This window comes from Macrotis lagotis, chromosome 5 (genome assembly GCF_037893015.1).
Source record: "Macrotis lagotis isolate mMagLag1 chromosome 5, bilby.v1.9.chrom.fasta, whole genome shotgun sequence".
NCBI classification, from domain to species: Eukaryota; Metazoa; Chordata; class Mammalia; order Peramelemorphia; family Peramelidae; genus Macrotis; species Macrotis lagotis.
In genome coordinates this window covers 224187063-224201880 of record NC_133662.1, presented here as the reverse complement: position 1 = coordinate 224201880, position 14818 = coordinate 224187063, and positions in this window count along the sequence as shown.

Below are 14818 nucleotides of genomic sequence, written 5' to 3'. Positions count from 1 at the left end.
TCACACAGCTAGGTAATTATTAAGTGTCTGAGGCTGAATTTGAACTCAGGTCCTCCTGACTCCACTGTGTGCCACCTATCTGCCCTATGCCAATTGACTTTTGAATAACCTATGTGTGTTTCTCTTCTTCTCCCTCCCCATTATTGAATCTAAACTACAAGGACTGGCCTAAATCAGGGCCACTTTAGAACATTACAATAGCAAATGAATAAATATTAAGAAAGTTATTAGAACCTATGCCTTTCAAATTCTACATCTAACAGTCTATCCATTATATCATCTTTGTGCCAGTTCTAGGCAGTCCTTAGTGGTATTTAAGAAAGATGATGATGATGATGTTTGTTCTTCATTATTTTTTTGGGGGGGTTATTACTTTTTATTTACAGTTTGTGTTCAGTGCAAATCTAACAAGAGTAGTTATTATGAATCAAAGCATGAAGACACAAACACAATATACAAGAACCCAAAACAAAGTACAGCATACAAAAGAGAGCAGAAAAGAGTGTTCATTCACACACACACACAGTAACTTGTGATGCTTCTTGCATTAGGAAGTTCCTGGGTTAGCTACTAAGGATAGCAAACTTTCTTTGCTTTTTTTTTGCGAAGTCAGAATATTATAGTCATATTGGATATGTCAAATCTAAGCAAGTGTGTGACCATGTGAACAAAAGAAAAAAAGGATTTCTTTAAAAGGTTTCAACATTGCAGCAGTTTTTGTTGGTTTTTTTTTTAAAGCAGGAAAACAAAATTATTTGCTTACCTGAATGAGTCCAACTTTAGGCTTAATAGCAGGTTCTATATTTAAAAATGTTGAATGACAATTCTTGTAAGCTACTATGATTAACAAAGATTTTTTTTAAAAAAAAGTACTTACGGAAATAGTATAAAAGATCCTGTGAACTTATAATGATGCAAGTAAGCTCCCTATCCTAACATGCCAAATACTTAATTTACCTTGCTGTTGGCTTTTAAACGTTTGCCTCTTAATTTTGAAATTTTGAAATAATCAGCCTTCACAATAGATCATCTTCAAAACTGTTAGTTATTTGACATATGCAGAAATAAAAAAACAGCATTTGAAAGTTATTCAAGAGGTTGTGTACTTCAACAGTCTTTGGAATCAAGGAAAGCAAAGTAGCTAATGAAATCTAACATTTTGTTAGATGAGGAAATCATGGGAATGTCTAGTTTTCTTCGGCATATTAGGAAAGCCAATTTGACTCATTTTGCTTTCACTGTGGGAAGATTCCAATCCATCATTGCACTGGCAAATGTCATTTTTGATATAGCAATTTAAATGCTATGTCAAATCCAAAGCCCCAGAGTAAATAATTTATTTCTTATGAGAATAGTGATACCTTAATGTTTTAAAACTTATCTAGAGTATATAGGCATTAAATTAGTACTGCTGAAACACATGAAGGATTTACTACCCAAAGCCTGATGATGCTTCTTCCACCATCCATTTAAACAGAAACATGGAAGCTGTTTATACCATATAATCATTTTATGGCGATCGAACCAAAGGGAAAAACCAAGTCTCTTTTCCACAACCTTTTTCCTTTTCTGGATCGAGACAAAAAATCTACCCTTTATTCCCAAATCTTGTTGATCATATTTAGTGCATCTTTAATCTTGTGAGTGGATGTCATCTCTCTTCAGTCTTGTTCTTGAAAGTTCCAACTGGTTTAAACACTGAACTAAAAAGTCCAACATCAATCAGTCCCATGAAATCATACAGAAGCTTCTCATATTATTTATTCAACGGGTGGAAAATTAGCCTGGGACCTTCTCTGGAACCAATGTGTCAATAAATTAAAAGATGTGGAATGAGAGTGGGTTCGGTCAAGACGCTGAGTGTTGGTTTTGTTTCCTTCTGTGTCAGACTGACTAGTAGATGTAGCCATCTCAGATGGTTCAGGAAGACGGGTTAGGGAAGCCTTGCTGTTGGCTTGATTGAGTCTCTTAATAGTAGAGATGTAGAAGGGAGAGTGAGAGGAGGAAGAGGCTGGCAGTTGCCTGCAGGGAATTTCCACTTCCCTTAGTAGTAGTGGCTGTCTTGTTATGTGACTGTTTAGTTACTACCGAAACAGTAGTGCTCGTTGTAGTGTTGTTTATGCTTGGTGCGACAGTTCCATTTTGAGAATAAACCTGCTCGGGGAACAGCAGCGCCAGGTGGTGGAGCCCCAGACACAGTCTGGCCGTGATCACTGTCCGTCTGGCCGCGATCACCTTCCGCATGGCCGCTCCGTCCGTCCGTCCGTGCGTCCGTCGGTCCGGGCCCCCTCCGCGAGATGCAGCACTCCAGAAGCGGCCCCGCTGGTGCAGAGAACTGGAGCGGCGTTGGGTCTGTCCTTCATTCTTGAAGAAGACCATGACATCAGGGAAGTGATGCCATGACATGCACCTGAATTGGATGTGAGTGAGGGGGGCTGTGCTAAATCACCAGCCTCACTTTCTCCTCCAAAGGCATCTGAGTCCAGTGCCATATATGAATCAGAATGACTGGCGATGACACTAGATATGAGGTAAACAGGGTTAAAGTGACTTGCTCAAGGTCACCCAGCTAGTAAATGTTAAGTGTCTGAATGTTGAACTCCAATCAAGACAGAAGCTAAGAAGGGGTTTGCCCTTGGCATTAGATTCGCAGAATGTATATCTGTGAGCTTGGAAGTATCATAAAAATGGTTTATTACTGTTACAATTAATTGCTCAGATCTTATATATGGCAAACTACTGATATGGAAACTGTATTGCAAATTAGCAGTTCCATTGTAACTTATGACCTTAAGGAGGCGTTGATGTGAGTCTGCCCACTAAGAATTTATAAGACTTGTCCAATATTCATACTTTTGCAAGCTTTTTGAGATCTACATTTTTTTCTACCATCCTTCCTTCTCTCCCCACCTCCCCATGGCAGCAAACAATCGAATATAGGTTATATATGCACAATCATGTTAACATATTTCCATGTTGTGAAAGAAGGATCAGAACTAAAGGAGAAAAAACTATGAGGAAAGTAAAGAAATTAAAGAAGTTTCAAAAAGTGGAAATAATTATATTTTGCTTTGCATTCAGAATCCATAGTTTTTTTTTCTCTAGATGTGGATGATATTTTCCATAATAGTCGCTCAGGATTAGCTTTGATCACTGAACTGCTGAGAGGAGCTGCATCCATCATAGCTGATCAAGTCCCAGTATGGTATTAATGTATACAGTGTTCTCCTGGTTCTGCTCACTTCACTCAGCATCAGTTTATGCAAATCTTTTCATGCTTTGATTTCCATGATTTCTTAAAGAACAATCATCTTCCATAACTTATCATAACTTGTTCAGTCATTCCTCAGTTGAAAGGTATCCCCTCAAATTCCAGTTCTTTGCCTCTATAAATAGAAGTGCTATAAATAAATGTTTTTGTACTTCTCAGTCTTTTCCCCCTTTTCATGATCTCTTTGTGATATATAGACCTGCTAGTGGTACTGCTGGATTAAAGATATACAGTTTAATTGCCTTTTGGTAATAGTCCTAAGTAACTCTCCAGAATGGTTGGATCAGTTCACAATTCTACCAACAGTGCATTGGTGTCCCAGTTTTCCCACATCCTATTCAACATTGATCATTTTCCTTTTTTTTGACATTTTAACCAATCTGATAGGTATGAAGTGGTAATTCAGAATTATTTAATATGAATTTTTTCTAATCAGCAATGATGTGCAACATTTTCCCAAAAGACTATCAATAGTTTTAATTTCTTCATCTGAAAACTGCCTGTTCATATTCTTTGACCATTTGTCAATTGAAAAATGATTTGTATTCTTATAAATTTGACTCAGTTTTCTGTATGTTTTAGACATGCATCCTTCATTAGGAACACTAGAGAAAAAAATAGTTTCCCATCTTTCTGCATTTCTTCTGAACTTGGTTTAATTTGTGCAAAAACATTTTCATTTAATGTAGTTAATTTAATTATCCATTTTGCTATTTATTATATTCTTTATCTCTTCTTGGTCACAGACTTCTCCCTCTTCTATAGATTTGACAAATAGATTATTCCTTGTTCTCCAAATTGGCTTATGGCATCACCTTTTATGTCTAAATCCAGTATCCATTTTGACCTTTTATCTTGGTATAGGGAATGCAATTGTGCCCATACTCAGTTTCTACTATACTATTTTCTAGTTTTCCCAGTGAGTTCATATTCCAGAATCTAGAGTCTTTGGTTTTATCAAGCAATAGATAACTATAGTCATTTATTACTTTTTCTTTTGTTCCTAAGCTTTTCCACTGATCCACTTCTCTATTTCTTAGCCAGTACCACACAGTTTTAATGACTGCCATTTTGAAATGCAGTTTTAGATTCAGTAATGCTAGGCCACCTTCCTTTGCATTTTTTCATTAATCCCTTTGATATTCTTGAGGTTTTGCTTCTCCAGATGAATTTTGATATTATTTTTTTCAAATTCTCTAAAATAATTTTTTGATAGTTTGTTTTATAGCATAAGTAATTTAATTCAGGTAGAATTGTCATTTTTTATTATATTATCTAAGCCTACTCATGAACAATTGATTTTAAAAATTATTTGGATCTGACTTTGTGCGAGAAGTGTTTTGTATTATTTGTGCTCATATAGTTTCTGTGTTTGCCCTGGGAGGTAAGATTCTCAAGTATTTTAGGTGGTCTACAGTAAATTTAATTTGAATTTATCTTTCTACCTCTTATTGTTAGGTTTTGTTGGTAATTTATAGAAATGCTGATGATTTGTTTCAATTTATTTTATTTTCTGCAACTTTGCTAAAGTTGTCAATTGTTTTAAGTAGAATTTTAGTGAATTCTCTAAGTATGACATCATCTGCAAAGAGTGAGTTTTTTCCTCAATGCCTATTCTAATTTTTTCAACTTTTTATTTTCATTGCTAAAACTAACATTTCTAATACAATATTGAACAATAGTGGTGATGACGGACATCTTTGTTTCATCCTTGATCTTACTGAGTGTGCCTCTAGTTTATCCCTATTACATATAATGTTTGCTGATGGTTTTTTAGCTTGATACTGCATCTAATTTTAATGAAAAACTCCATCTTTCCTGTGTTCTCCATTTTAAAAAGGAATGGGTGCAATCATATGATTTCTATTAATTTTGATATTGATATGGTCAATTATGCTGATTATTTTCCTAATACTGAGCTGTCCCTTCCTATCTGGTATAAATTCTAGCTGATCATAGCTTATTATCTTAATGAAGACTTGCTATAATATTTTTTACTAAAATTTTATTAAAAAATTTTTTTTGCAAGGGCATAGGGTAAAGTGACTTTCCCAAGGTCACACACACTTAAGAAAATATTAAATTTCTGAGGCCAGATTTCTGAGGTGCTCTTTATTCCCCTGGCTAGTACTCTATCCACTGCACCCCTAGCTGCCCCTATTTAAAAATTTTGCCTTAATATTCATTAAGGAGATTGGGGTGTGTGTGCATACATGTGTGTATATATGTATGTATATATATGTATATATATATATATATATATATATATATTTGTCTGGTTTGTATCTTTCTTGTTTAGGTATCAACTTTTAAATTCATCTGGTGATTTTTCTTAGGGAGTTCAATGATATCTTGTTCTATTTCTTTTTTTTTGAAATGGCATTAAGTATTTTATTTCCTCGTCTTTTAACCTGGGAAATTTATGTTTTCATAAATATTCATTTATTTCACTTAGATAGTCAGATTTGTTGGCATACAGTTGGGCAAGATAGCTTTGAATTTCAATTTTCTCTTCACTGATGCAATTTCACCTTTTTCATTTTTGATAGTAGTAATTTGGTTTTCTTTCTTTTTTTTTTTTAACCAAGGGCTGAATAACTTGCTAGGAGGCAGCACGGTAGTGCAAAAGTCATGAGACATAAAGTCAGAGAATCTGGGATTCTGAACTCATCTCTAATACCTGTGAGCTGTTGAGTGAATTGTTTTCCTATCTAGTTCACAGTCCCTTCCACAATGTTGAGTTCTGAGCCCCGCTCCAAAACCTCTTCTGTTCTAAAGTAACAACTCTACTACCAACAATAATAATAATCTTTATAGTCATATATGTTTTAATTAGTTTCTCAAACATTTTTAATATTCAACATTTCACTAATTCATTTATTCCAAAGACCTTTTGAGAAAGTTTTGAGCCATTTCAGTCTTGTTTGATCCTTTGTGATCCCATTCGGGATAATCTTGGCAAAGATACTGAAGTGGTTTACCATTTTCTTCTGCAGTAATTCCAATGGGTCCATTTGTCTGGTTATCAAAGGTTGAGCAACTTGCCCAGCTAGGAAGTGCCTGAGACTGGATTTGAACTGGGGTCTTCCTGACTCTAGAGCTAGCACTCTATCTACTGAACCACCAATTGTCCCAAATAATTAAGAGGTTGTACTACATATTTAGAAAGCTCTTTTCCAACTTGAAATCTAGTCTATCATCCCAAATCCAAGACTATTTTGTGTACATTTCTGAATCTAATCATTCTAACAAAAAGAAACTGGATTTAGCCTGAGGTGATTTATTCTTAATGGATCCCATGCTGACTTATAATGAGGAATGTTTCCCTTCTAGAACTTTTAGATCATCTCTTAAGTATCAATGCTAGTGCTTTACCAGGCTTATGCTCATATTAAAATTCAATAACCTACAGTTTGAGGAATTCACCGTCTTAATCTTTTTGAAAACCAGAACAATTCCCATCTCTTATAGTGGTGGCTTATCTGCTTTCCCATTTTTCATGACGGTTCTAAGGTAAGTGACAGGAACTCAACCAAACCCAGTTTTAAGGTCTTTTGATATTTTGATGGAGGAATCGTATGGTAGTGGATAGAGATCTATAGGACTTAGAGTCTTCCATTTTTTTTTTTGTAGAAGCCCTTTATTAGCAGAATTGCATCTTCAGAAAATTATGAAGCCATTCACCTGGACCAGGTCTAGTTCCTAACCAAAAGGTAGGGCTTTCCCAAACACAAATAACCGACAACTTTTAAGAAAGTTGCCAACACTTAATTTACCACCTCCCAACAAGGAACGAAGACAGCTTATTGTGTGAAATAAGCAGGGGGTCAAACAGGCTACTTCTCTGACTGTGAGTTATAGAAATGAACACAGTCAGCTGCGCGTAATCTGGCTGAGACAGCTACGGATTAGCAGCACTGGAGGCTTCTGCTGAAGGCTTGCAAATCTTAGATCCCCACAACAACCCTGTGAGGTAGGTGCTCTCTTCTAACTCCTTAGAACACAAAACAAAACATAGAGAGGTTATTGTGAAGGCTTGTTTGAGACAGGGCTTGAGCTTGGTTTTTCTTGACAGGAATAACTTGTTGCGGGATGATCTCTGCCTCTTAAGCATAACCTCAAACAGACAAATGCCACACAGAGATGGAGAGAAAAGTAATTTAAACTATATCACAATACACAGTTTACCGAACGAATGGATGCAAGAGATGGAGATATTCAAGGGCAAGACAAGTCGAATACTTTGCTGGGGGTTTTCTTTGACGTCTGCACTTTGGCAGACAGGTTTCCAAAATGGGAGGGGAAGCAGTAGTAGTTACTTCTTATTGGGGGCAATGAGGCGATTTAAGTGATGGATGGATGAATGTATGAATGAATGAATGGGTGGATGGATGGATGCAATGGTAGGGAGGGGGAGGTGGTCTTGGTGTAGAATGTCTTTCATTTCTCTGGCCATTCTTTATAACCCGAGCTTGGTCCTTCTCCAGTGTCTCCTCTTTGAGTTGTACATGATCTTGTTGCCAATTTTCATCCAAATCCACTGGGGAATGGGACGATTCTGCTTCTGTTTCTTGGCCAGGAACCTCTTGATTCTGAATGTTTTATGAGAGGACATGATGATGAGATGACAGCCGAGCTTCCACCACGATGGCTGGACGGGGGAAAAAGGCTCTTCCACTCTTGAATTAAAATTCTGCCTCAATGTCCCTGAACAGGTCAATTCAGCCTCAATTGACTCATCTGTAAAACTGGGATAATATCATCATGCTATCATTTAAAATATCTTACAAACATTTATTTGTAAATGCTAGCTTTTATTTTTTAGCTACCATAAACATATTGAAGATAGGTAGTTTCTCTTTTTCAAGGTTACTTACATTGGAATTAATACTTTTGTATTATTCTTCCCATTTTGAAGAATGTTCTTGTTTATAAAAAATACTCAAAATAGAAATTGAGCAGTTGTGTCTTCTCTTTGCCATCAGTTTTAATTATCTCCTTTACCCTGTTAAGATCCATTTATTTCCTAATCTTTCATTCACCTTAAACATAATTTTATAAAGTTCTTTCTATTGTTCGTAGAGTTGATGATGGTTTTATTTGGTTTTATCTTCCCTCTCATCTGTTTTAGGACTGAATCACTTTTTTAATTCCATGATGATGCGCATCATGATTGATAATTTAAGTGGATCCGTTCTTTTTGCAAATTAACTCTTGATTGCAAAGTATTGAGCTAGGTGAGATAACAAGCATAAGGGTGACAGGATTAGAGCTGTGCTTTTGGAGGTTTAATGTAGCATGTGTGGGTGAGGCTGACATTTCTGGGTTCTCTTTATGTGGCAGAGTTGTTTGGATGAAGAGCAACAACATGCATTGACCAAACATCTGTTTCCCTTCCAATTAGGTCAAGTATGAAGCGGTGATGTAAGCTTTGTCATATAGAGTTCTCTTGAGGATATTTTGTCATTAGAATAATTTTTATTGCATGCTGAAGATCATAGGATATTATCTCAAGATTAATACTTTCCTTTGTGTCACATATCATGTATCCTGATACACTTAGATTTTCACAAATACAATTAAAAGAATGCATTTGAACCTATACATACACTGAGAGGTGGAAATTAACTATTCATTTTATTATTCATTTGTTATTGGGTTTGCTTACATCATGGAATATCTAATATCAATCCTCCCTTTTTTTTTTTTTTTGCTGTAACCTTCTTCCTGGGGCAGAGCTTTATTATACTAAGAATGGCAGAGCAACTGAGTTGGGATAACAAAGAAGTAGCAACTGTCAGTAGAGATTGGAGCTACTACTCTCTCATGATACTTGAAACTATTGGATAAATATGAAAATGACTAGAATACTTTTTTTGTTTACTTGTGTTTTGCAAAATGACCCTATATACTGCAGTTGCAAAGAGGGAGAAGCAAAGACCAGATGAGGTTTCTTTTTGAGTGAAACTGTGTAGCTGTATGGGCCTGGTGCTACTGGGTAGCTTTAATGAGAATGTGCTGCTATTTCAATCTGTCATTTATCCCTGGGGATATCTGATGCCCTGGACCAGGAGGCAAGCTTCCTAAGGTTTGGGGAGCAAGAATATAAAAGCATAAAAGATTGGATGAGAATAAATCTGGAAAACTGTGCTCTTGACAACAGCTTCTGAACCCTTCTTTGCTTTTCCATGTGTGCTCATGTCAGTGATTGCAGTACCTGGATTAGTCAGAACTTGCAGGATTCTGACATAAAGGGATCAAACGCAAGTTTAAAAAAGACAAGCTTTTTGTACTTATCAAGTTTAACCATCACCACCACAACAATAATAAAGAGTAATAATTATCATGAACAACCACATTTGTATATTATCCTGATATATTTTCCTATTTTGTATTTTACTCCAAAGTACCTAGAGCAAAAGTGGGGTAATGATCTAGATAAGTCAGGTAAAATTCCATTAATTTATACATAAAAAGAATTGTAGTAAATCCAAGGAATAATTATTTTACCCTTCTCCCAGTTTTCCTTATGTAGAAATAAAATATAATTACATGTTTCTCATATGAAAATCATATCAGAGAATTGAGATAGAGCATTTTATTTATAATATTTAAATGCCTATATATATATTTATATACCTGAATTTTGATCTAATCACATCATAATGAACTAGAAATGATGGACCCAGTTCATCATTATCCTTTAAGTTGACCTTTGGGAAACAAGACAGAGAAGACTTGGTTTTGGTATTTGATTTGCCTATATTATGAAGCCTCTAATATTGTGCTGTCTTTTTTTTTTTGCTCTAAATTTCTCACTGTGCAGAGACTGCCCACCATGCTCAGATCTGGTTGACACATTAGGCTTGTATGGGTATGGCTCCATGCCCAGAGCAATCTGGTTTTGTTCAATAACAGTTTCATAGGGTTTCATTTGTGCTATTGGAGAAAAACACTTGGAACTTTCCAGCTAGATCATAGAATCATAGAATTGTATCTGGAAGATGCCTTTCAGGCCATTGAACCTCCCCCTCAAATTTTACAGATGGTGAACCTATGTTTTGCTTGCCCCTCTGCAAATAATATCTACAGTCCTCCCAGAGCCTACCATATGGTCAAATAATGGAAAGCTCCTTACTTCATTCTAAGATGCAGTATTGATGGAATAAGATAAGGGCAATCTTAGACCTATAATACCATATGTAATGCATTGAAATGATTATTTAATATTCAGCATGGGGGCAACCTAATGACCCCTAAAGTTCCCTTCTTAACAATTTTAGGTGATTAATTTTAGGCAAAAGAAAAAATGTTTTAAGTTCACTCACTATTGACCTGAGTTACCTAGTTAATCAAATTCCTAATATTTAGGCAGAGATTGGACTTTTGTCTAAATTTACATTTAGATCTATTTCTAGTTAAGTCCTGATCTTCTGTGGATAAGATAAAATTCAGGTTACTACAAAAATTAGAATAATAAAACAGTGGATTATATTGTAGAGTCTATGGATAGACAGGCATTGTCTAGGGAAGTCAGGGAAAGAGAAGCCCTTTCCTTAGGTCTTAGTCTTTGAACAGGTGGGTGCACTGATGAGATCAGCCTGGATCTTCTGCTCCATAATGCCTCTAAAACAGGGGTGGCAAATCTCTGGTCTGACATCATAAAATGCTTGCAAAATCATTTGGTCTGGCACTACCAAGGCAATCCTATGCAGGACATGAAATTCAATAAATCTAGGAGATTTTTAGGGTTAGGAATTTTAAGTTGATAATTTTGTATGGTCCTTTCCAAATGACCCTCAACAGAAAATGATTTCCCACCCCTGCTCTAGAATCTAGAATCTATAATACCTCTAGTTTCTACCATACTTTTGCTGGTTGCCTCTAGGTTGCTGGTTCTTGGCTCCAACTATTCCTTTCTATCTTCTTCCAGCTCTTAGATTCTCCATCTGGTTTTGAGATATGTTTTTAATGCAAATTTTATACAAATTTCTTAGGACATGGACCAAATCTCTCACAGTCTTGTTCACATTTGCTACTGACTGAATCAAGAAGTTCTTAATTAACAAAATTCCTTTTAAGTGATTGGTATTGTCAATAGAGCCCAATTTTTGTACAGAAAAAAAAGCCAGAGCCCAATCCTTGCAAATTGTCATTTTCTCTCCTAGTCTGATTCTAATGCCAGATTTATGGTTACTTCCCATTATCCATAGAGAGAGAAAACAAATAGGTATCTTAACTAGGATTCCCTCTTTTTCAAGAATGAGATATTGGTCTCTGAGGCCAAACTTGAGGGGGCAGTGATTGAGGCTGGATTTGAACTCAGATACTCCTGACTCCAGGGGTGGTGCTCTATCCACTGCACCACCTAGCCACCCCTAAATAGGCTAGCATTTTTTTATGCTCAGGGTAAGCTTCAGAAAGCCTGCTAGAACAATGTGACAAGAATCCTCAAATCAATTTTTATTGAACAAAGTTAAATGGTTCTGGGTGTGGGGGAGGGAAGAGACAGAGCTGTCTACCTTACTTAAGTCCATCTTCTCTTCAACTCGTACAATTTGTGGATATTTTTTTCAGATTATTCATTGATTATAGGTTGTATCTTGGTCCCACTTATTCTTTGCCTTTATTGTACTTGGTATTAATTTTTCAATATTTTATTCCATAAATCCAGGCTATATAAGCACATCTGTAGAGTATTGCTATTAAAAAGATAAACCTTTCCCTTTTTCATCAGAAGCTGGGGGTCATTAAGGGTCTTTGCAATTTCCTGAAGGCAATCCAGTTATCTCTCCTGCTCCTTTTCCACTATGGGGACAACATGTTTTCCATTTGAACTGTCTATTCCAGAATTACATATTAATGGGAAAAAAGCAAAATTATAGACTGTCCAATCAAATGAATGTTAATGTCTGGGTAATTGCACAAAAGCAATGTAGATCACTTTCCTATTCCCACACAGGAAGTTCAAATTTTTTCTTCATCTATAATATGTGACACAAATATTTAACTATATAGATAGATTAGATATAGATATAGATATAGATATAGATATAGATATGGACATAGACATAGATATAGATATAGGCATAGATATAGATATAGATATAGACATAGACATAGACATAGACATAGACATAGATAGAGATATAGATTAGATATATATAGATATAGATATAAATATAGATATAGATATAGACATAGATATAGATATAGACATAGATATAGATCAGACATAGACATAGACATAGACATAGATATAGACATAGACATAGATATAGATATAGATATAGATATAGATATAGATATAGATATAGATATAGATATAAATGTTCTATAGCAGAAATTCTGAACTTGAAGTCCATGGAATTTATAGGGAAAATATATATCTTTATTGCAATTACTGGTTTCTTTTGTAATCTTTTGGATTTAATTTCATACATTTATTTAATAGCATGAGTCTGAGAAAGGATCCATAAGTTTTACCAGATTTCCAAGGACATGACTGCCTATGACTCAAAAAGTTAAGAACTGCTCTATATAGTGTCCATCAGAATGAATATTGAAATCTGGACAATAAACATTTTTTTCATCCACTTGATCTTTCCTTTGTGGATAGTTAGGGACAAATAGTTTTGAGTGATTATGGATCTCTTCCTAGAGACTTTGCAATATTCTGAGGCTTTATGCAATCATCAAAATGTTCTTTGCAAAGAGAAACATTTGGAGGATATTATTCTTCACACATAATCAATTCTGCTTTAACTTGGACTCTGAAAATCAATTCCATCACAATATATAATACCTTTAGTGAACAAACGTTGTCTTGCGATTTGCTCAGTGTTTATGAACATAAGGTCATTGGGAAGACTTATTCCTGTTTTTAACTCTTTTAGGAATGCTGAATGATTTTACTGTTATGGATGTGAGACATTTTCTTAATCAATAAACTAAGTTCAGTGGAATCTTACATTCTCTACATCTTTCATTTGTGAAATGCCAAAGATGAAATCCATTTTTGAATAACATGTTCCTACTTTCCCATTTATGTAAAATCTTCATGAGAGTTATATATGAGCAAATCAAATAAATATTTGATTACAGAATTAACAGGAAATGGGCTCTCACAAATGACATTCAAAAATGTCTGAGGCTAGATTTGAACTCATGAAGAAAAGTCTTTCTGACTCTAGGCCTGATTATCGGTGATGCCAACAAGCTGCTTTATAAAACAATATTGCTAGTTAGTATACATCATACTGCTTAAGGTTTTATAAATGATATTTCTATTTTAACTCAGTTGTACTTTTAATTTCTCTCTCCATATATATGTGTGCATATAAATGTGTAAATATATAAATACAGATAAAAAGGAAGTCAGATATTTGTTGACTAAAGCACTTTTTTGGTATTTTTGCTTTCCTTGTCATAGCATTTAATTAGCATTGATTAATGTATAAAACTGTTGCAGTCAATATCAATATGAATTTTGTGGTCTCATAAATTCTTGTAATGGGAAAAATGTAGTCTAGTGCCTAGATCCAGGGAAGGAAAAACCAAAGGAAGTCTGCTATAGATCAAGGTCAATAATTAACATTGATTCAAAGTTTTATATAAATCCTTGTCTCCTCTCCCTTTCTCCCCCAAGACTATAGTTATATATCCAAAATTTTGCCACTATGACCAGACTGGATGGAAGGAAGTTTCAACATAAGGAAATGATTTACAAAATTAATTCTATTAAAATTTCAAATATCCCCAAACATGTGATAATGCAAATAGATATCTTTTGCACAAATTTTTCTTCCATTTTTTTTTTTCTTTTTGGCAAGGCAATAGGGCTAAGTGATTTGCCCAAGGTCACTCAGCTAGTAAGCATCATGTGTCTGAGGCCATATTTGAACTCAGATCCTTCTGACATTAGTTCTGATACTCTATCCACTATGCAACCCAGCTGATCCCTACACATTTTTTTTAAACTAAGAACTATAGAAAGTTTAGGTTTAAAAGAGCAATTTGAAATATTTTAAAGCATTTAAGTAAAAGTATTTAAAAGCCCCAAACTAGTATTATCTGTTATGAGAAAACACTAGAAGCTTTAATTAATAATATTAATGTTAATAAATGAATAATATTAAGGTTGTATAACAAATACAAGAATAAATCAACAATACTTTTTCCCCCATAGATATTTGCTATAGTTCTAGAAATGCTATGATTCCAATAACCATAGGGAAAGAGAAGGCAAAATTATACATATTTTATGATTTAAAAAAATAGCACCACCACCAAAATTTCAACAGAGAAACTAATTGAGATAGTTAATAGCTTCAGTAAAGCAGCAAGATACAAAATGAATCCTCAATAATTTACACCATTCTATATAGCAATAACAAAATTCAGGAGGAAATAATACCAAAAAGCAAATTCTCTTTTAAAGTAACAAAAAGTGAATGTAACACCTTGCAGTCAGTTTACCAGGGAATACTCAAGACATAAATGTAATTACAGAACACTTTTAAACAACAATTTTTACAAAGGATATTT